Source organism: Pinus tabuliformis, chromosome 5_1 (genome assembly GCF_031772625.1).
Source record: "Pinus tabuliformis cultivar Carrire ecotype Pingquan chromosome 5_1, CPIR1, whole genome shotgun sequence".
Classification (NCBI taxonomy): Eukaryota; Viridiplantae; Streptophyta; class Pinopsida; order Pinales; family Pinaceae; genus Pinus; species Pinus tabuliformis.
In genome coordinates, this window is record NC_142305.1 from 184406769 (window position 1) to 184429812 (window position 23044).

A 23044-nucleotide genomic window follows, 5' to 3' on the forward strand; every position below is an offset into this window, starting at 1 on the left:
TGGTGGTCTTCCAAGTTATGTTGTAGGCCCAAGTGGCTTCTACAAATCTATTTTCCCAATATTTTATGTTGTTGTTAACAACCTTGGTTAGAATTTTCTCCAATGATCTGTTTGTGATCTTCACTTGTCCATTTTCTTGAGGGTGATAGGAAGCGGATGTCTTGTGCTTGATGCGGTCCTACCTCATGAGATCTTCGATCAGATTTGATGTGAATTGTGCTCCTTGATCAGTGAATGATTCACTTGGAAAACTAAACTTTTAGAAGATGTTCTACCTCAAAAACTCCCCCACCTTTTTCTCAGTTGTTTCCTTAATTGTCTTTTTCTCAACCCATTTAGTCAGGTAATCAGTGCACACAATGATATACTTCTTTTGGCCTGATGGGGGATCAATAGATCCAAAGAATTCCATTCCCCACTTATCAAATGGATCTAGAGTCACTTGAGGTTGTAAGTGAATTTCATCCTTAGGTGTGTGCTTACCAATCCTTTGACACTAATCATACTGGTGATGTACCTCCTTGCATCTCAATGTAAATTGGACCAGTAGTAACATGCTTGTAGAACATTGAAGGTTGTCCTATTAGAAGCAAAGTGGTACCAACATGGTACATCCTAGCATGCTAAGAGGATGTCAAATACCTCCTCTTCTCTCACGCATCTCCTCAGGATCTTATTCATCCCCAATCTGAAAATATTTCCCCCAATGAAAAGTGAATGGGACACTTTTCCTAACAATCTTGATTTTCTCCTTGGAGGATAAATTAGGAGTGAACCTCCTAGAAATCAATTAGTTAGCTATATTAACAAACCAAGGAAGAAGCACCGAGATGGAAAATAGGTTTTCATTTGGGATTTGATCATCCACCATATCTTCCTTTTCCGCAAGCAGGGATAGCCTTGACAAGAAATCTACAACCACATTTTATTTCCCTGGTTTTCCAATAATAGTCAAATCAATTTTTTGTAATAATAACAACCATGTAATTATCCTAGAATTGACATCAGGTTTATACTTAATGGTTGCATGATCAGTGTGAAAAAAGTTTTGATAATCAGTGACATAATGCCTAAACTTATTCAAATAATGTACCATAGCCAAAAGTTATTTTTTCAGTGAAAGTATAATTTAGCTAAACTTTAGAAAGGTTATTACTGATGAAATAGATAGCATAAGGAAATTTGTGTTCCACTTGTCCTAAGGCTACCCCTACAGCTTTATCTAAGGCATCTGTGTGTATGTGGAAAGGTTATGCATAGTTGGGACCTCTAAGGATGGGTGTGGTGGTCAACATGTCTTTTAGTACCTCAAAGGTTTCTTGACAGTTGTTTCTCCAACAAAAATTTGAATCTTTAGTCAGTAGTCCAAACAAGGGTGAAGCCAATTTACTAAATTCCTTAATGAACCTTCTATAATACCCAGTTAATCCAAGGAAACTCTTGACATCTCTTATTTTTTGAGAGATAGGGACCATTTTGATTATGGAAATTTTGTTTGGGTCAACCTGTATCCCTTCCTTGGATATAGAATGGCCAAGGATAGTCCCTGCATTCATAAAAACTTCAAATTTCTCAGGACTCAATTAAAGATTCATTTCAATACATTTCTTTAAGACTTTTCACAGATTATAAAGAGCTCCCTATAGGTCACATCCATAAGGAGTGAAATCATCCATGTATATCTCGATGGTTTCATGAACAAGTTGAGAAAATATACTTAGAACTTCCCTCTAGAAAGTAGCAGGGGCATTGCATAGACTAAATGGAAGGACCCTATAGGTAAAGGTACCCCAAGTACATGTGAATGTGGTCTTATCTTGGTCTTCAGGGCTGATCTAGATTTGATTGTACCCTCTAAATCCATCCAGGAAGGAAAATAATTTCTTCCCTGTAAGGACATACAGGTCTTGGTCAATGAAGGGAAAAGGAAAATAGTCCCTCTTTTTAGCTGTTGGGCCATTTATTTCTCTCATGTTGTCAATTAGCTAAATTATTATTTTCCAGGAGTATTTGTTACTTCTTTGTTTTAACATGATTAAAACATTATTAATTAATCTTTATATGCTGCAGGTATAAACATTAATTCGATCATGTCTTATACAACATTTGAACCTATATTTACCTACCTGCACCATTGCACTTAACTGCCTACACCATGAAATGGATTCTTGCACCATTTACCTGCTTGCACTTTGAAGGATTCCTGGACTGCACTCACATCTCTGTGGCTATACTCGAACCCTCCATTCTGAAGAATGAGGCTGGCACATGAATGTTCAATGGCATTCATTAGCCCAGAGATTGGATAGCGCCTAATCTAGAACATTCAAGGACCCAACGAACAATTATCTATCCAATTATTATTGATCCCTAAATATTCAAAGTTTCAGAAGATCAGATCATTCGAGACTTCAATTAAATCACTATACAATGGTGGGTGTGGCCTTGTCCTTGTTTTTCTTAGACATAAAAGGCCGAGTACTGGTGTGGAGGGACTACCATGGTGACGTTTCCTCATCTGATCCCGAATGATTCTTCTCCAAACTCATTGAAAAAGAGGGCAATCCTGCATCTCATGATCCGATGGTTCACAACAATGGAATTACTTACATGTTCATTCAACATAACAATGTTTATTTGATGATTACTTCAAGACAAAATTGCAATGCGGCCAGCTTACTGCTCTTTCTTCACCGGGTCGTGGAGATGTTCAAGCACTATTTTGAGGAGCTTAAAGAAGAGTCTCTAAGAGATAAATTTGTCATCGTGTATGAATTATTATATGAGACAATGGATTTTGGTTACCGTCAATATACTGAAGCTAAGATCCTTAGTGAATTTATCAAAACTGATGCTTATAGAATGGCAGCCACATCAACGCTGGAGTCAATGCAATGCCATGTCCACATTTATTCCAAGTGGTTATGATGCAGCGTTGCACCCATCCTATGTGGATTCCAGTAACAACACCATTCCAAGAAAAGAGGAACGATTCGCCAGAATCATCCCTATTTCAACATTTAGTTGCAAACTAATTTTATTCACGCAAAATTGTTATGATCAATAATTTGCCTCTTGTGTTTTTAATTTGCTAATTAAGAGTCCCAAATTTTAATCTAATGCATATATAATGGATTGCCTGGAGCGGCAAAGAAGAGCTTAATTATTCATCTAATCAATCAAGAGAGCTTTAGGGACAGTCACAGTGACTGAAGGAAGCATAGAGGGAGGAGAAGTTTTCCCCATGTAGCAGCACGCGGATTCTGGTTGTGGATCGCTTCTCCTTCTTGTTGGAGTTAAGTCGATGTCTACATCATGTAAAAGATTGTTTTTAGGAGTTAACGGAAGTGATTTTTTTCCATGAATTGTCTATTTATTTTTTGCATATAATGGTGTTAATTTCTATGTGAACCAGGCACTCAAAGAGGGTGCGAGCTTGCTGGGTTGGCCATCGGACCAGCTCAACACAGCTCTCATCTTTTAAACTAAATAGCATTTCAATTTTTATTTCTTGTGTCAATTTTATTTTTTTATTTACAGTTTCTTTCTACCTTCAATTGATGTTATCTAATTTGCTACAGATGTTTTATTTCCAGTTCTATAATTAATTCAATTTGTTGCAATATTTTATTCTCAGTTTTAAAGTTAATTTGTTGCAAGTTGTTCCTCTACACACTATTTCATTTGTTGCATTGTTAATTATATTTGCACTTGAAATATTTTAAATAACGATTGCATCCTCCAGATTATCTGAACTTACAATATTGGCTTATGCTGCAACATCCTTCCTTTACAAGTTTTAATAAGGATCCTCTTCTGTGGTCGAGAATCAACGAGTTTGTGCTTTGATCAGTTTCATGTTATACATTTGAATAATTATTAAATGGTGAAATCATTTAATTCTTGACTTGTGCATCATTAAGCAACAATCACATATAAGTTTATATTATCCAAAAATGTGATTCTTATAATGCAAAGCGAACGTGTATAAAATGGAAATTGCACTATGATAATGTTTAATTGGTATTGTAGTTTCCCTTTAACTTCTGGACAATTCTACATGATTCATTTTCAGGGACAAGGAAGGTGAGAGATTCATATTAATTTAATTTCTTTCATAATTTATTTACACAGTAGATTTACTTGCCGATGCTTTCAAGTTAATTTCACACAGAATTAGTATAGGCAGAATGATTTTGAATTTCTTTTGAATTCCTTCCAGCATTATAGTCTCTCGATATTGTGTTGACATTGTTTGGTTTCCAGTTATGATTTCCTTTCTGAATGTCCTTTTGCATTGTTAATTTTCTTTTATTTCCCACATGATTTAATTTTTTGGATTAGTGTTTTCTCAAATTCTCTTTTAGTGCAGGATTTCATTTATTGATGACATTAATATGCAAGATAGAGTAGCATTTGTTTTACAGGTTGCCAAGGGCTTTTTCTAGCATTTCCAGTGCTGCTTCTCGAAGTTCATGAACTTTTTGGATTGACAAATTAAATGTTGGTACATTTATAAGCCCTATACTGCACCCAACATTTTGGTGTGGGGATTTACCTTTGTGACCTGATGCATTTGTTTTTTTCCTTCACCTAGTTTCTCTTGCAATTTTATGTTCTTTGAATTTATTTCTTTCCTACATTGTTTCTTTAAGGTTTCTCATTTTCTTTGATGTTGAAATAACACCCCACCCTACATATATATATATATACATATGCATACACACACCATTCATGTGCTAACATATGTACCAATTGGCTTGTTAAAAACAGGAAAATGGTATTTTGAGGAATCATCTAATGAGGATTTTTTATGCTCCTACAGAGACATAAAATTCATGCAACGAAGAATTCACAAGTGAAAAATTTAATATTTTGATTAAACATAAAGATGATATTATTAAATCTTTGATTTTGAAATTGGATGATTTGCAGGAAGAGTGGGAGCAGGATGAAAACCCACCACTTATATTTTGCGCCAACTGTAGAAAGAAACATCTCCTTGGAAAGTGTCCACTTAGTAGTCTAAAAATTTCCAAAATTTGTGAAGAGGATCATCCAACAAAATGTTGCCCATCACTACCAAGATTACTGCAGGTACTCAGGAAATCAAGTAAGGAATCAAATTGACTACCATGTATAACCCAAGACACATCACTATTCGATACTTGGAATAATGTTTATTATCTTGAGTAGGTTCCTCAACATGTTTATAATCTTGCAGTTTCATGGAAAACTTTTAATCCTCCTCTAATTGAATATCCTACTTCATGGTCGCAATGGCCCTCTCCTTGGACCTCATCCTTGAGCCAGATATCTCCATGGCCTCAAGAACCATTTGGATCCTTCTCTCTAGGTAAATATCCCATGCCAGTTCAATTACTTGAGCACCAACAACAACCACAATTTCTTTCCAATGCACCATAAATTCATCCTCCTCCATGGTCCTAGCTGCATGTGCAACCTTACCCTAATCCTTGCCCTAACCCTATTCCATACCCTCATCCATACCGTAGACCTAACCCTAATCCATACCATAACCCTAATTTATACCCTAGTCCTAACCGTAACCGTAGTCCATACCCTAATCCATACCATAGATCTAAACCTAGTTCAAAACCTAGGGGGGATAATATGGGGTACCAAGGGAGGTACCCAAGGTAATAATGTAATAATGGGATGGGCCATAGTAATAAATAAGGTGGTTAACCCATGTCATGTAAGGGACCACAAGTAGTTAATAATAATGTAATGGGCCCATGGTATTAGTTGATGGTATGAGGGAACCATGGTAATGATGCATGGTATTGTATGTATGAGGCCTATATAGAGGCTAGAGACTCCACATGGAGAGATATGAATATGAAGAGAAGTATTATTGTATGAACAGGCATATGGCTTGTGGAGTGTTCTCGTTCCTTAACGAGTGAATGTATGGTGTTGCCCTACCATAAGGGTTTTGATAATAAAGAATCATTTCATCTTATTCTTGGGTTTATTTGCATTATCTCATATTTTCATATCAGATCTATAATATTCTTGGGTTAGATCTACAAAAATTTGTATCAGAGCTACAACAATTGGTATCAAAGATACAACAAGTGGTATCAGAGCTACAACAAGTGGTATCAGAGCACTTTCTTGGGCAAACCGTGGAGAATTTTTTTTTCATTTTTGCAGGGATTTTTTGGGTGGCGAAATTGCAGATCAGATCGATACGTTTTGGTGCAAGATCTGCAGCATCTAATTGTAGATCTGTATTCCTTGTGCAAAAATAGCCTATTTCAAAAAAAAAAAAATCAGTTGAATCGGAGTCCGGATGAAGGAGATATCACTGATCTAAAAATCAGTGGGGTTGCAGACAATTTTCAGGGAAGTGATTTTGCGGAGCAGATCTAGACGTCCTGGTACAAGGTCTGCAAAATATAATTGCAGATCTGGATTCTTTGGGAAAAAATACCTAACTTCAAAAAAAAAATCAGTTGAATCGGAATCCGGATGAGGGAGATATCGCTGATTTAAAATCAGCTCTTTTTTCAGAAATTTTGGGTGACGGCGGGAGAGTAGCAGCGCAGATCTGAAATTCCAGTGTTTGAATCAGGATTTCTATCACACGGGCAGATGCAGAATGGTTGTTTCATTTCCAAAAATAGGTTATAATAGAGATTCTGAGCAATATTGACGAAACTGTGAAAATTACAAATTTTCGCCAAAGTAACTGAATTTTTTTTTTCAAACCCTCTTCATGGAATATTTTGCTGGAAAAGATGATAGCCCTACTATTGAAGAATTCATACAAAGCCTAAAGAAAATATATAAAGAGGAGAACTGGAGGTTTATGGTACGACTTTTTTTGAAAGACGAGGCCGCCATATGGTGGAACTCACTGGGCAGTATAGCCGTGACCAAAATCTCGAATGAAGAAATGGAAAAACTCCTTATGGACAAATGGTCTCAGACTAGAAAACAAGATAAGGGGAAACATGTGGGGTTATTTCCTACTGGTATATCCTTATTGCAGGTTCATGGATTGATTCAGAAAGAGAAGATCATTGTTTCTATAAATCCTAGTTGCAAGCATAATTTCATCCATGTTAATTTGGCAAAAAAATTGCAAGTTCCTGCCAAAAATATTAAAAACACACAGGTGGAGGATGAGGATGTTCAAGTGTATAAGGATTTGAAGATTTATATAGATAAGTATGTGTTGCATGGTGATTTTTATACTTCAGAGATGGATAATATGGATGTTGTTTTGGGATATCCTTGGATGGAATCCGTGGGTACTATTAATATTAATGTGCAGAAGAAATTCCTGAAGCTCTGGTATAAAAAGAAGAAAATTACAGTGCATGATATTTCCATTAAGACCCAAGCAGAGACTATGGAGGCAGAAGCACAAAGCTCTAATGACACTTACACATCTGATGATGAGTCAGTGATGATCGACAATCAAACACAAACAGAGGCTGCAGAAGAAAAGGTTACAGGTGATGATACATCAGAGGAGGGCTTAGTGGTTGAAGTCATATTGAAAAGGAAGACACCACAACAGGCACCACAATAGGGTGAAGTCAAGCAAAAGTCATCGTGGGTTAAAACTTCAACATATCATCACCCACATCACCCCACAAGACAACCATCAAGATGGAAACCAAGTAGTCACATGATGGATAGAAAGGAGAGACGATCCACCTACTACACATCAACACAGAAGAACTGCCACGGTCAACTTCCATCTCAAGCGAGCGAGGCACCAGCGAGATCGAGGGTTCACCTTTCTCTTGGATGGCTAGATGCACGTGCATGGTATCAGTGGACTACTCTTTTGAGTAGATCTTATTATTTGTGTTCTTCCCATGTTTCAGGGACGAAACATGCTTAGGGGGGTGGAATGTTATATACCTAGGGGGGATAATATGGGGTACCAAGGGAGGTACCCAAGGTAATTAGGTAATAATGGGATGGGCCATAGTAATAAATAAGGTGGTTAACCCATGTCATGTAAGGGACCACAAGTAGTTAATAATAATGTAATGGGCCCATGGTATTAGTTGATGGTATGAGGGAACCATGGTAATGATGCATGGTATTGTATGTATGAGGCCTATATAGAGGCTAGAGACTCCACATGGAGAGATATGAATATGAAGAGAAGTATTATTGTATGAACAGGCATATGGCTTGTGGAGTGTTCTCCTTCCTTAAGGAGTGAATGTATGGTGTTGCCCTACCTTAAGGGTTTTGATAATAAAGAATCATTTCATCTTATTCTTGGGTTTATTTGCATTATCTCATATTTTCATATCAGATCTATAATATTCTTGGGTTAGATCTACAACAACCCTATTCCATACCCTAGACCTAACCCTAATCCATACCATAACCCTAATCTATACCCTAGTCCTAAACCTAACCGTAGTCCATACCCTAATCCCTACCATAGATCTAAACCTATTTCAAAGCCTAACCCCAATCCAAATCAAAAGCTTAGTCCAAGATTTAACCAAAACCCTAGCCAAAACTATCTTCTAAACACTAATCTAAACCATCAAGTTGCACAATAGTTTCAAACACCTATTCTTCCCATTAATCAAAATGCTACATCTTCCATGTTTGGAAAGAGAATGAATTTGGAAACTTCTGCCATTACTACAGAGCATTCACCCCGGGAAGATATAATTCAAAGACCACCAGAGGAGCAATCTTTCATTGGAACTTGTTCTCAAAATTTTGTTGAATCTCAAAACTGTAGAACCTCTCTCAAACATTCTTGTTAATCTAAAAATCAAATATTTGAGCCTAGATTTGAGGGATTTATCTTTTGTCTTTCACCAAATTCTTTGTGCCTCCAAGAGAGTGACTATCAAACTGGGGAAGACTTGCATCAGTTGGAGAATCATACATATGTGGATTCCATTGAATCTTGGTTTCAAGCAATCATCAAGCAACCTTATTTCCTCATCATTTGGAAACTCTTGGTACCATGTCAATTGAAGCAATTGGTTTCTCATGCTTTAGTATGTCTTGAAGTCTATTCTTTAAAACCAAGTGTGAGTATAATCAACATTTTGATATGCACATGGCTTCATTTTAAGTACGCCTTCACTTAAAGGTGATATTTGTTTCTTTAAAAATAGGGTAGGGTAATTTGAGAATAATGAATAAAGATGTTTAACAACACTCTTGAACTTGTGATTCCCTAAAAGAAAAACTTTTAGAAATTTCTATTATCATGCACTCTCATGGTAAGACTTGCCAGAATAAATTTACACTTAATACCTCATATTTTAAAGTGACTTTGATTATGGATTAACATGTCAGTCAAGGATATTTTTTTAAGTTACATGTAATAATTTTTCCTATTCTAACAAACTATCATCCAGAAAATCTTTTCAAATTCCTCTTCAAAGGAACCAATGAAAAACATCATATGCTGGACCACGCCTACAAAACTCTAATAAGCTTTCATAAAGAAGCCTAACATGATCAACTCAAGGAATATTTTCGATCATTATCTGAGATTTTTTTTAAATAAGTTCTTAGGGTAGCATGACCAACCAAGAAAGAATAGTAATTAAGAACTTTTCACGCCATCCTGCACTCTTAAAGAGTAGATTTGCTTCCCCACCTATTAAGTAACCCATCTGAGGTTAATCATACTCAGAGTTTTTTTTTAACTTAAATGAATTAATTGAGGGATAGGAGGTCTCATTGAGAGCCGACCTACTATGATCATGGGTCCTAAGGAGAATGACATTACCACACTGGTCACCAAGCCAGGGTAATGGCTTTCAGTTGAAAAAATGGAAGACGAGAGGTCTCATTGCGAGCCAGCTTGTTCATTCTTGTTAGTTCTCGTGAATGGCACTGTCATGGTTACCAAGTCGAGACAATGGCTTTCAATTAACTTCTAAAAAGAGAAAAAGTAAAATGTTCTTAAACAACTCTGAATCTATATCTAATAGGTGGGACAAAATCATTTCATAAGGTTAAAAGGTATCCCTGTCGAGGCTATAGATGCCTGCTGGCAGCAAGGCCATGCCTGTGGTATTAAAGTTAACTCTACACTATAATTTACTTGGTTGTTTTTTCTTTCCCTGAACTCATTATCAATCTCTTTGAGAATGGCTTTAAAATCCTTCTGTTGTTATACCTTGGAGTTCTATCTTTTTGAAATGATTTTCTTATGGACGTGAGGACCCTTAGTGCAGGTAATTCACTGTGCCTAGAAAAGAGGAGCTTAAAATATACATGGATAATGATCAAATGATCACTGTGGGAAGGTATTATTATGTCTACTTTTAACACCATGGCTTTTAAATCATGTCACTCATATTTACAACGAGGATATTAAAAGTGAAACTTTTGATAAGGGATGCCTCTGAGATATTCTTTTGGAAATTTTTAAAGTTAGCTATTTTATTCAAGTAATAACACCATCCCTGCAATTTGTTTTATGGAAATTTTCGTTTTAGGTTTTCTTGAAATTAGTCTAAGAAAATAAAGAGTCCAGTGGACACTCTATTTTTAGAGCAAGATTTAACTAGTGCAAGAAGTGTGATCACTCAAAATTGTAGGAACATCATTTTGAATACCTACAAATGTTTTTAATTTTGTTTTTTTCACAAGGAAGTGACAATTCCAGATTTCCTTGCATGAGGACATGCAAGATGGTCAACATGGGGGGTTGTTGGGCTTCCAATTTGTCTTATTTTTATTTATTTCTCTCATGTTGTCGATTAGCTAAATGATTATTTTCGAATAGTATTTTACTTATTTTTTTAACATGATTAAAACATTATTAATTAAGGTTTGTATGTTGTAGGTATAAACATTAATTCGATCATGTCTTATACAACCTTTGAACCTATATTTACCAGCTTGCACCATTGCACTTACCTGCCTGCACCATTGCACTTACCTGCCTACACCATGCAATGGATTCCTGCACCATTTACCTGCTTGCACTCTGAAGTATTCCTAGATTGCACTCAGATCTCTATGCCTATACTTGAACCTTCCATTCTAAAGAATGAGGCTGGCACATGAATGGTCGATGGCATTCATTGGCCCAAAGATTGGACAGTGCCCAATCTAGAACATTCAAGGACCCAACGAACAATTCTCTATCTAATTATTGTTGATCCCTAAATATTCAAAGTTTCAGAAGATCAGATCATTCGAGACTTCAATTAAATCACTATAAAATGGTGGGTGTAGCCTTTTCCTTGTTTTTATTAGACATGAAATTCCGAGTACTGGTGTGGAGGGACTACCATGGCGACATTTCTTCATCTGATGTTGAATGATTCTTCTCCAAACTCATCAAAAAAGAGGGTGATCCTGCATCTCATGATCTTGTGGTTCACAAAAATGGAATTACTCACATGTTCATTCAACATAATAATGGCTATTTGATGATTGCTTCAAGACAAAATTGCAATGCGACCAGCTTACTACTCTTTCTTCACCGGGTCGTGGAGATGTTCAAGCACTATTTTGAGGAGCTGGAAGAAGATTCTCTAAGAGATAACTGGTGGGCTCCAATATTGCAGCAATAATGCTGCAACTCTTGGGACTCTCATTTTTACTTTTATCAACCCGGTAGTTCGTAAACTTGGAAGCAACGGTGTTGTATGCACAAGTACTAGCTCTTGCCGTAGCTGTCACTTGGTCAACTGGCACAAGTCCGCTAGGGGTTTAAGCCAACTTCTATGAGCTTTTAGAAGAAGCTTTTTAACTGATGGATGAAAGCTAACTTCAAAGTAAGCTAATCTATTTGCGGAAAGAAACCGAAAGCCAAAAAGTAACGCAAACCCTAGCAAACCCTAATTTTACAAGCTAGTCCTACTAATGCAAAGGAGAGAATGAAAACTACTGGAAGGGATGCCATTACTTCTATGAAGGTAAAATACATGTGTCTAGACTACCTCTACCTGAGGAAAACATCTTTTTGTATTTTTGAATAACTTATTAGAATTATCATGCATGTGCTTTTAACTGTTTTTGACTATGCAGAGGTGGATTGGCGAGAGGAAATGCTTGGAGGAGGTTGGGAAGGTTCGGAGAGGGCCTAAGGGGTCCCTAACACCCTTCCAGAGAGTTTCACAATGTTTGGCTATCAAGAAACCTCATTCGTGATCTTCTACAAGAAGTCTGCAGGGGTTCTACAGGATGTTCAGGAATTTTTACAGGATGCTTTGTAATTTTTCTACAAGATGTCCGAAAAGAGGATTTTGGAGAATGGATGGAGGGAAAAAGGCGGAGGAATGAGTATGGAGGTGAAATAGGGGTGTATGGGAGTTCAAGATTTGGAGGATGGAGTCGAGGAGTGGCACAGATGGTGAGATTTGTTCAAGGAGGGATGAAATGATGTTGCACAAGAAGATGAGAATCATGGCAAAGTAAGCGAATGAGGTAAATGTAAGGTAAGGGTTCTAAGTGAAGGATGAAACAGGTAGGTTGGATGGAGTATGTGCAGGTAAGGAAGGGTAATAGGTACTCTACAAGTGGTTTTTCAAACTGAACAAACAAACACTTATAAAACCTATGACCTAGTTACTTTACTCTATTCTGACCTAAGTAACAACAAAAGGAAATGAACAGCAGTTTATTTGAAATGAAATGCATGAAATAACTTATGCTGCTAAGAAATCATCAACTAAAGCATTTAAACAATACTAATATCATCATCTACAAAATAGGATTCCAACACTAAGAATTGCATGACAAAGCAAAACAGCGTTTTTGTTGGCAGCAAAGTCACATTGGTCCCAGCTCATGATTCCACTGAGGGGGAGGCAAGATCCAAGGTGTTTAGTAGCCTTTTTCTGAAGATATTCTCTATGATTAACCTATCAAGTAAATCTAAACATGAAAAACCTTTTTAATCATCAAAAGCAACCTAAACAACAACACAATATTTAAATCTAAATAGCAGATTTTATTCTAAGAATGCAGCAAAGACACATGAAAGTAAACAAAGGAGGTACTAGGCACTTGAGATGGGCCCAACCCCAAGAGCTACAACCTCCTAAGAGAGATTTAGAGCTGGTGCGAAGCTGTATTCATCTTTATTGAGCAAGAAAAGAAGAGTTACATCAAAACTGTCCACAAGGGGAACTTGAAAATGTGCTGAAAGCAAAGCTAATCTACTGCCTAAAAATGACTGAAAAAATGACTACCAAATGATTATAAATTGACTAACTGTAATGAGGCCCTAAGCCCTCTTATTTATACAAATTGAGGACCCCAACAGTCCTCCTAAACTTTAGGGACTCGGCTGCCCAAAACTTGCAGTTAACAACATTCCTACTTGACTTGCTTCGCTGCCCTTGTGATAATCGATTTGGTGGCCCTTGAACTTCGAGCTGATGGTGGAGAATTTGAGGTAAGGGCCCATAAATGAAGGTAACACCTTCCTAAAAATCCTCTCCACGAATTTGGCTGCCAAGTGCTCATTTAAACCTTTGATTTTGTCTCCAAATTGACCAAAAAGGCTACACAAAGCACACATTAGACTTGTTGGCATAATGACTAACCCAATTCACTCTATTAGCATAAATATAATCAAAAACATGCAATAAACTAATGAGAATGGTGGATTAAGTCAAATTAGGAGGTTGAATGATCCCATATAATTATCCATTTTTGGGGCTCATCATCACCCCCTACTGAAAGTGTTGCTCATCCTCTGAGCAACCAATCTATCTCCTCATCTTTGATGGCCTTGGTGGCCTCCCTGTCATGCCAAGCTTCTGAAGTGATGTCCTCTTCTCGGTCATGAAACCATGCTTTTCTCTCTGCTTCTTCCCACTGCCTACTTCTTTTCCTAGAGAATTCTCAGCTTTGGTATGATTGTGCAAGTATATTCAATCAGATGGTGGGAATGGTGGTGAAATGAGATGAAACCAGTGGAGGATGGAAGAAAAGGGTGGTTGCATGCCTCCTCAATAGACTTCAAGCTTCAAATCCCTCTCCATAATCGATTCTGGCCTGCCCAAAGGCTCTACGGGATGTTTTTGGTAGAAATACAGAACTTCCTGTAGAAAGTCCTGTAGCTTCCTGTAGAAGGTTGAACCATGACTAGATTGTGTCCGAACAATAAAAAAATGAGTGTTCATGGAGGGGATGGATGTGAGGATGCCTGGGAACTTGGTAGGGACCCTTTTTCTTGTCTTGGGAGACCCCCTTTCCACATTGTGTTCCTGCAACCTGCAACAATTTCCAGGGATTAAACTTGGTTTTTTCCTCTCTGTTTCTTCCTTCTTTTTCCTTCTTGCTTTTCCTGCGGCTTTTCCTGTGATGGTTTGCCCTAGGTTTTCTTTCCCTTAGTTTCCTTACCCTTATTTTTCTTCTCTGCCTCAATATCTTTCTTCCTCAGGCTCTGTTTTGGCTTGTGCACTAATCAGAATGGGAATTCTGTGTATGGTTTCCTCCCCAGAACGTGGAGGACAATATCCCTCACGTGTTTGTTCTTTGCAAACCATTCAACCAGTCCTATCATGTTTTTCACTCTATCGAGTCTTGCCATAGACAAGATAATGGGCTTTTTACGGTCATTCAAAATACACGTGTTTAGTTGTATGTTCAGTATTGAACAAGAGTTCCTCAATTGAACCATGTAAAGCAGTAAGACGATTCCGCTTCTCTGTATAAGGCAAATAAATCTGCATGTCTGCTCGAGGAGAAACAATGTTGAATTTGGGATCAAAAACATCAATTCCATGAACCACACGATAAAGACCAGGAAGGGTGAAAGCAGTGTGGCTCTCAAACTTTCCAACAGTATCCTTGCTTCCAGCAATCTCTTGATATGTGCTGGTGATAATAAAATCTGCATGATTCGTTGCAATTAGATCTGCAGTAAACTGGAAAGAGAAATGGTATTTTCTTCATCAAAGAGAAAATACCAAATGGTATTTTCTTCATCAAAGAGAAATGGTATTTTCTTCATCAAAGAGAAATGGTATTGTCTTGTCTGAATCTGGGTATTTGGTCTTCTCCAAAGCATGGGCTATGTTGCACTGAGTGATTCCTTGTCCATGTGAAATCAGAGATGCAACTAAATTTCCATCACTGTAATTTCCAATGATCAAATCAGGTCGACCTTTTAGCTCTACCGTTACTTCATTTAATACATCCTCTGAAAATCTTTCCAAGTAAGGCCAAACATAAAATCGAGAAACCCATTCCTACAGAACTCCTTTTTTTGTTCTAAAGGGTACTCGGAGTATCCTTGAATGTTGTGATTCTTTCACCTCAAGGTTATTGTGGCCAAGCAAATGTTTTAGGAATGCTAGATACTGGTGGATAGGTTGTGTATATACTTGATCAAGTTCGTGCATTGGAGAATGAAATGTTGCTGAGAATAAAACATCAAGGATTGGACATCAAACCTGAAATTATTGTGGTGACTCAGCTTATTCCTGAGGCCTATGGTACAACATGCAATCAACGAATTGAAAGAACTGTAGCTGTGTGCTCGAAGGAAATCTAGCAAGGGATGCACGCTTTCTCTATCATGGAATAATCTTGAGGACAAATACCGCTTGAGAAATTGAACTCCACTACCAATGGAAGATGGCCATGTTGGGCAAGGAAAAGATTCATTGAAGGGCTCAAGGTCTAGCTCCAATGCATATTTATCCTTGACACTTTCATCCACAAGGTGCTCCTTGAATTCCAAATATTCAGCCACAAAAAGTTGTTCAACATCAATTTCATCAACATTGACACAGACATAATCCCACACACCAGGCCTTGGTCGTACTGCAAGAACAATCCATGGTGGAAGAATGATGGCCTCCTGTGTGGACCTTAACACATCTCCAAATAGCCCATCTTTGAGCGTTTGAAGTTCATTATTCTCTCCCAGTACCTCTGTTAGCCCATCTAATAAATGATGAGGCTGCAAAATATTCTTCCCTTGTGCTAAATATCTCTCTTCAGGCTCCAAATTTGATGAAAAAAAACTCAGGCTTTTCTGCTCTGGACGGCTTTGCTATACTTTCCTATAGGACGTCTTCCTGTAGAACGCCCCTGCGCCTCTGAGTGAGCCTGATACACTGGAAAATTGTGAACCAAGCCACAAATCTCAATGGAGGACAATGGGTTAATCATTTTGTGGAAGCAGAGGATGCATACTTCAGTTGAAAATTTTGCAAGTGCAAGTTAACAGCAGTCTGGGAGTTTCAGCTGAGCGTTCGTTAATTGTTGCGTGATTTGTGGTGAGGTGAAAAAACATGTGCTGGCCATGCAAACGAAATTTCTGTCACAAATCATCATATTTCCTACCTGTGATCACTCCATCAATCATGTTGAAGGTCAAACAGTCACCATTACTTGTTTCCCAATTTCCTCCTGAGATGGCTAAGCGCACGTGTCTTATTCACCCACCGTGTGCTGTTGAACTGGATGAGGGTGGCCAGTTAGCTAGCCACCGATTTTTGTAATCCCAACCATCTCATTGCTCATGCTATTTCCGAATTACATTCATGCAATCAGAGGAATGAGTTTAAGTCACATACCTGAAGTCAAATGGTTGCTGTGAGGTGCTTTTTGCTGCTGCATGCATTTGTTTCAGTGGTTGCATGATGGCTCCTTTGTGCTATAAGCTCTTTGCTGTCTAATGTGTGGTTATTTTGCTTGTGCAGGTATCATCTAGCTGGATCTAAGCTGCAGGAGTTCGTTTCCATGTTCAGATCTGCACCCTCAAGCTGTTGCTGCTGAATTTTCAGAGGACCAAAACTTGTTTTCCCCATTGCTCCCGAACGATAGATCAGATCGATCTGAAACTTGCTGAGCATGTTCCTATCATCATTATGCACCTCCCATAGCAAAATTGCGACCAATGGAGGCACATATTTTGAGAAAAATGGAAAATGGCTGAATATTTTAGAGATCAATTTCTCGGAAACCTTGCATCGGAATCAGTTGAAACTTCTTGGGTAGGCTACTATCACCCATATGCATATCCCCATGAAACAAGTTTTGAAACGGATGCATGGATATGGAGAAAATGCAAAAATGGCTGAAGGTGATGAAGGCTGATTTCTTGGAAATCATGCATCAGAATGGGCTGAAAATGCTCGGGCGTGTTTCCATCATCACTATACAATTTCCTATAAAATGGTTTTTCAAATGGATGCATGGTTTTCAAGTTAGGGCAAAAACAAATTCTGTTCTATGTATTTTTTTCTTCAAAGCATTCTGCAAGTTTTTGTATGGAAAGAAAAACTGAGCTTGGATTGTGACGCAGGCATGGAGATGATGGAGGAGGAGTTTTAAGATTGCAGGAGGACTTTTGAACCCTTGCGGAAGCTATCATGTTCGCCAAACCACCTTTTTGCAATCCATTTTTAGCTTCTTGTAATTTCTACAGGAACTTCCTGTAGAAAACACAGTTTTCATAAAAGAAGCACAATGAGGTGGAAAAAATGATGGGAAAGGGTGAGGAATGGAAACATGGATGCTTGTAGGCATAACCAATAGATTCCAAGCTTTAGATTCCCTTCCAAAATCGAATTTGGCTCGCCTGAAGGTTCTATAGGATGTTTCCTGTAGAAATACAGAACTTCCTGTAGAAGGCACAAAAATTCCTTTGTCTTTGTTTTGAGTGATCCTCCTGATCTGCAATGTCCTCCTTGCAACCTGCAATTATCCAATGGAAATTAGGTTTATTTTTCTTTTTCTTTTTTCTCCTTTTTTTTTGAAAAACAACTAGGGCGCCTCATGGAGGTTTTCACCCTAATTGCCTGCCCTGGGCGCCTCCAAGGAGGTTTTCACCTAGAGATCTTATTCTCTTTTCTCTTTTTTCCCAACCTATTGACCGCCTCATGGAGGTTTTCAATCAATGAGCCAATCTAAGGTACCTCCGAGGAGGTTTTCACCTTAGATTTTTATTTTTCTTCTTATTTTCATTTTTTGTAATCTTTTCTCTTCTTTTTTTTCTACCCTACCCTACTTGAAAAACAAAATCGTTTTCAAGTGTAAGAATACTTCCAATGGATCCATGTGCACATCGAGATTAGAGACAAGATGATGTGAAGGCTCGAGATGCATGCTTTGACAGGTATCCAGATTTTAGAGACCAAATGATCTGACTTTGAAGGGATCAAACATAGCTGAGGAAGAGAGTACCGCTACAACTTAGTGACCATCTGAAACCATATCTCAATATAGCTCTGATATCCTTGGTCCTTTTGTTGATCTATGTCATTCTCCATATCTTCTCCTATCATGACCTTCACATCTTCCTCTTTGTGCTGATTTTTCTCTTGACTACATGGAGGATTTGATGGTACCCATGAAGGAGCTTTCTTGATCTTTGCTTCTGATGTCTTCTCTTCATCAAGTGCAGACCATGGTTCTTTGATCTCCTCTTTTGAATCTTCTTTTGCTAGATGTGATCCTTCAGTGCTGTCAATATAATCTTTGCTTTGCAACACTCTTCCTGAGCTATTGTGGAGATCATTGAGCTCAAGAGGTGATCCGGATCTTGGGAGGAGGCCCCCAAGATCTAAAATATTGAAATGGATCTTGGGAGGAGAGACCCCCAAGATCTGAAACTTGAAATGGATCTTGGGGGAAAGGCCCCCAAGATCTAAAAGATTGAAATTGCGAGAAGAAAAAAAATAGGAGAATGCCCAATAAACAAAAACCACAAAGAAACTTTTTATTAAAACCGATAATAACTGTAAAGGCTACATTGTGGCGGACCCTCTGTCCTTTTACAAAATGTGACTTGTTAATTATAGTTTTTTCAGTTACAATATCACGGGTCAATTCCATGGGTGAATGAATACCATGGGTGGATTTTACAATACCACGGGCAGATGCCATTCACAATACCATGGGTAAATTCCATGGGTGAATGGATACCATGGGTGGATTTTACAATACCACGGGCAGATGCCATTTACAATACCATGGGTAAATTCCATGGGTCGATGAATAATATGGGTGGATGAGTACCATGGGTTGATGCCATTTTCCATTCGGATCATTCCTCCCTCCTTAAGAAGCAATGGTCCCCATTGCGTAAAGTTCCCTCCTGCGGAGCCTTTGTTGAATATGAAGAACCACTGAAGATAAGGGTTTTATGTGGTTAACCCATAACCATAATGAACGAAGATCCGATGATAGAGATACCCTGTAATGCTTGTGACCAACTGTGATTCTGACAGTGTGCAGCCTAGCAAATGGACTTCGATAAAGTGTGGGTTTGTGGATGACCCATAACTGTGATGTTGGTTGTTGATGAAGTAGCAGGTGCCTACATAGCCTGGGGTGGGAGGGCACGTCTCCAAATAACCCAAGCCGAATGCTGCTATGTTGAAACTAATGAATGTGAAGCAGGTGCCTACTAAAGTGGGGTGGGAGGGCACGTCTCCAATGGGAACCCATTTCGAATGCTGCTCTAGAATTAAAATGGGCATAACTCAATCAATATAACTCAGAATATTTATTATAACCTGTTTTTAGAAGCAGAAGGACCATTTTGCATCTTCCCATGACTTTGAAATCCTTATCTGGACACTCTAAGATCTCAGATTCATGCTGCAACAGTTCCGCTGTCACAAAAATTCTGATAAAATAACTGATTTTAAATCAGCGATATCTCCCACATCTGAACTCCGATTCGACCCATTTGTTTTTTGAAATTGGGTGATTTTTCGAGAGGAATCCAGATCTGGTATTTGTTTTTGTAAATTTTGAACCAAATGTTTCAGATCTAATCTGCAAAGTCGCCGCCCCAAAAAAAAAATCCTGCAAAAAAATGGAAAAGAAAAATTCTTCTTTCTTGACCCAAGAAAGTGCTCTATGGAGGTTGTAGCACATGCCTGAAGTTTGTTGAATATTGATGCAAAATTTAAAACTGAAATATGCATCAAACCCTCATTCCCATGGAATCATAACTTGCTTTGATACCACTGATCCGGATCTTGGGAGGAGGCCCCCAAGATCTAAAATATTGAAATGGATCTTGGGAGGAGACACCCCCAAGATCTGAAACTTGAAATGGATCTTAGGGGAAAGGCCCCCAAGATCTAAAAGATTGAAATTACGAGAAGAAAAAAAATAGGAGAATGCCCAATAAACAAAAACCACAAAGAAACTTTTTATTAAAACTGATAATAATTGTAAGGGCTACATTGTGGCGGACCCTCTGTCCTTTTACAAAATGTGACTTGTTACTTATAGTTTTTTCAGTTACAATATCACGGGTCAATTCCATGGGTGAATGAATACCATGGGTGGATTTTACAATACCACGGGCAGATTCCATTCACAATACCATGGGTAAATTCCATGGGTGAATGAATACCATGGGTGGATTTTACAATACCATGGGCAGATGCCATTTACAATACCATGGGTAAATTCCATGGGTCGATGAATAATATGGGTGGATGAGTACCATGGGTTGATGCCATTTTCCATTCGGATCAAGAGGAGTCATTTGGACATGTTGTGTATCAACATTGCAATTGGATTGAGCGATTTCAATGTGCGGGTTTGCAAATGGTGGCATGGGTACTTGAGTGGGGGTGTGTATTTGAGATGGATGTGGATGGGGTTTTGGTTGGGCAGGTGGTGGAAGAAAATGAGTGGGAGGAGATTTGTACTAGGACCTCCACCCCTGATGAGGTGCATTCCATTGAGGTTGTGGCTGAGCATAAGAGTGAAACGAATGAGCAGCTAGTTGGGCATAATATTGAGGAGGATATGACCAAGGAGGAGGTGTAGACCAGGAAGGATGAGAAGAGGGACCCCAAGAAGGCATGAAAGTGGCTTGATAGGGGTCTGTTGAAGCCCCGAAAATCAGGTCGACAACAAGGGGGATACCCGCCCGGTCCGGACCTTGGTTGGCAGCTCCTTATCCGTTTGGTATAGCGGGTCCAACTGGGGATAATGGGACTAGTTTCCCAATCTAAGGGTGTGTGTGTGTGCAAAGTTGGATGATGTTGATCTAAGAGTTCTAATCTAAGCTACTTTAATCTAATTCTATGTTATTGTAATCTAATGAAAACAGCACATCTAATCTATGCTAACCTGGGATGTATTTCTTCTATTATGCGATCTAAAGAGATTTCAAATAATAACTGGTAATAAAGATCATTCAGCTATCATAAGAATGGAAATCAATTAAGATGAACCACTTTGCATAAAAAAGTTAGGCAAAACAGTTGTGAACAGTATATCGCATAATAAGTTATTCATATATCAAACATAAATAAATGGCTCCACCGTACAAAAGTGCCAAATGGTAACTCAAACATTCATGCAATAACATATAAACAACTAAAAACTGTATATCACTTTAAGAATATAAGCAGAAATGGTCAAGAGATAAAATTACCATTTATGACTGGTCCTACTCATAAGCTTCAAGCAACAATGATTTATCTCTCCTTGTTCTAATATCTACCAAGAGTACAGAAGTGCAACATCAGTAGCAGATATTAAATGCAAACATCAATAAACCTTGATCCATTCATTCACCAAAACCTCCTCTGAGGGTGCAAAAGTGCATGTTCTGAGGACAAGTTTTTGACAAATTTCTGGACCCTTCTCTAAATGCATGAGAAGGGTTTAAATACTACTAACTAAATAACTTAATTACATAAATTTAGGATACGGATTAAATGAACGCCCTTTATCTAAGCAAACTTATTTCTAAAAATTGAATCTAATTCCTAACTATTTCTGCAATTGCTCCTTAATGTTGCGAGCATTCAACATTTGCTTGGGAAGAGTCGGCTAGTTGTTTTCTGCTTTTGCCTGAGCTACGCAAATAGAAATGGCAAGCGTTGGCACCACTTTTTTAGTAAACTAGAAGATATTTTTTGGAATCATCCTCTGGCTGGGTGAATTTACTGCGTATATACTTGGTAACAACCCAAATTTCCCTCAAATTGCTTCTACTTTTGCTATCTCGGTTTCCGGACTCGTGGATGACTAAGAAAGTTAGGGACTTTGCTTTCTGAACAATTTTCTTAGCGATCGAAAACTGCCTCCGTTTTTTTATCCGGGCCTTTCTGGTGTGTTTTCCGCCTTTAACGCTTTTTCCTTTACCGGGCATAAGCTTCAGAATTTTGTAAACATGCTGCTTTTGTGAGCTTTTGACCTTGAGTGTCGAATCACCTATTGATATCAGCATCTGTTCAGTAATACTCTGAAATCTGCATTTCTGTTGCATGCGGTATCCATTTATGAGGACATCTCTTCTCTGTTCTCCGAGCATTGAAGCTTTCCCTTTTTCCTTAGATGTTTCCTGCACATTGCTTCATGTTGTTTCCTATTTTTCATTCATGCAGTTCACGCAAAGGAAAAGAGTAATGATAATAAATTTTGAAACGAAAGCTCTAAGCTCTACGAATGTATAAAATCATGACACCCATAGTGAACTGACTCTTCGAAAAACACAAAACTGTCCTTGATGAATACTTTGGCATACATTCATTAATTTCCTTTAAGGCGCGCGCCCAATTTTTGGTTTAGGGACAACTTTCTTGAATGCTGAGCCGAGGAAAATTTGCGATGGCTGATTTCTGCGACTCGCATCGCAGCATCATGGATCGCATTATCAAGATGTGTCATCGTAGAGTTTCCTGATCAGTTTATCACAGAATCGCGTTTTCGCAAGATCGCAGCATCGCGTTTATTGCAAGATCGCAGATCGCATATCGTTGCAATTTGTTAAGTTATTGTGTGTTGTTTATGCGATGTTGCGATATGCGATGTCGCATATCGGCCATCGGAGATTTCTTAAGATCTTCATTTATGGGCACTTCTTAATGTATGCGATGTGATGAATTTCACGTCGCTTCTTCACAGTTTTTTATTGTGCTCATAAAGAAATGTTTTACTCTTCTCCGTGTGATGTATTTTTAAGTAGTATAATACAAAAAAAAAATTATAAAATTTTTTGAATTTTTTACTAAGGGTCCCCACTTGTTTAGTGTTATTGCTAATACTAAAAAAGGAGGGGGGTTGTTGGTGGCCACAACAATGGCGATTCACTTGGAAGAACCCG

At 38.2% G+C, this 23044-nt stretch overlaps 1 pseudogene; it reads right to left on the reverse strand.

Annotated features, from left to right (window-relative positions):
* LOC149164024 (sucrose synthase-like) overlaps positions 1 to 23044 on the reverse strand; it is a 109544-nt pseudogene that overhangs the window by 35714 nt on the left and 50786 nt on the right.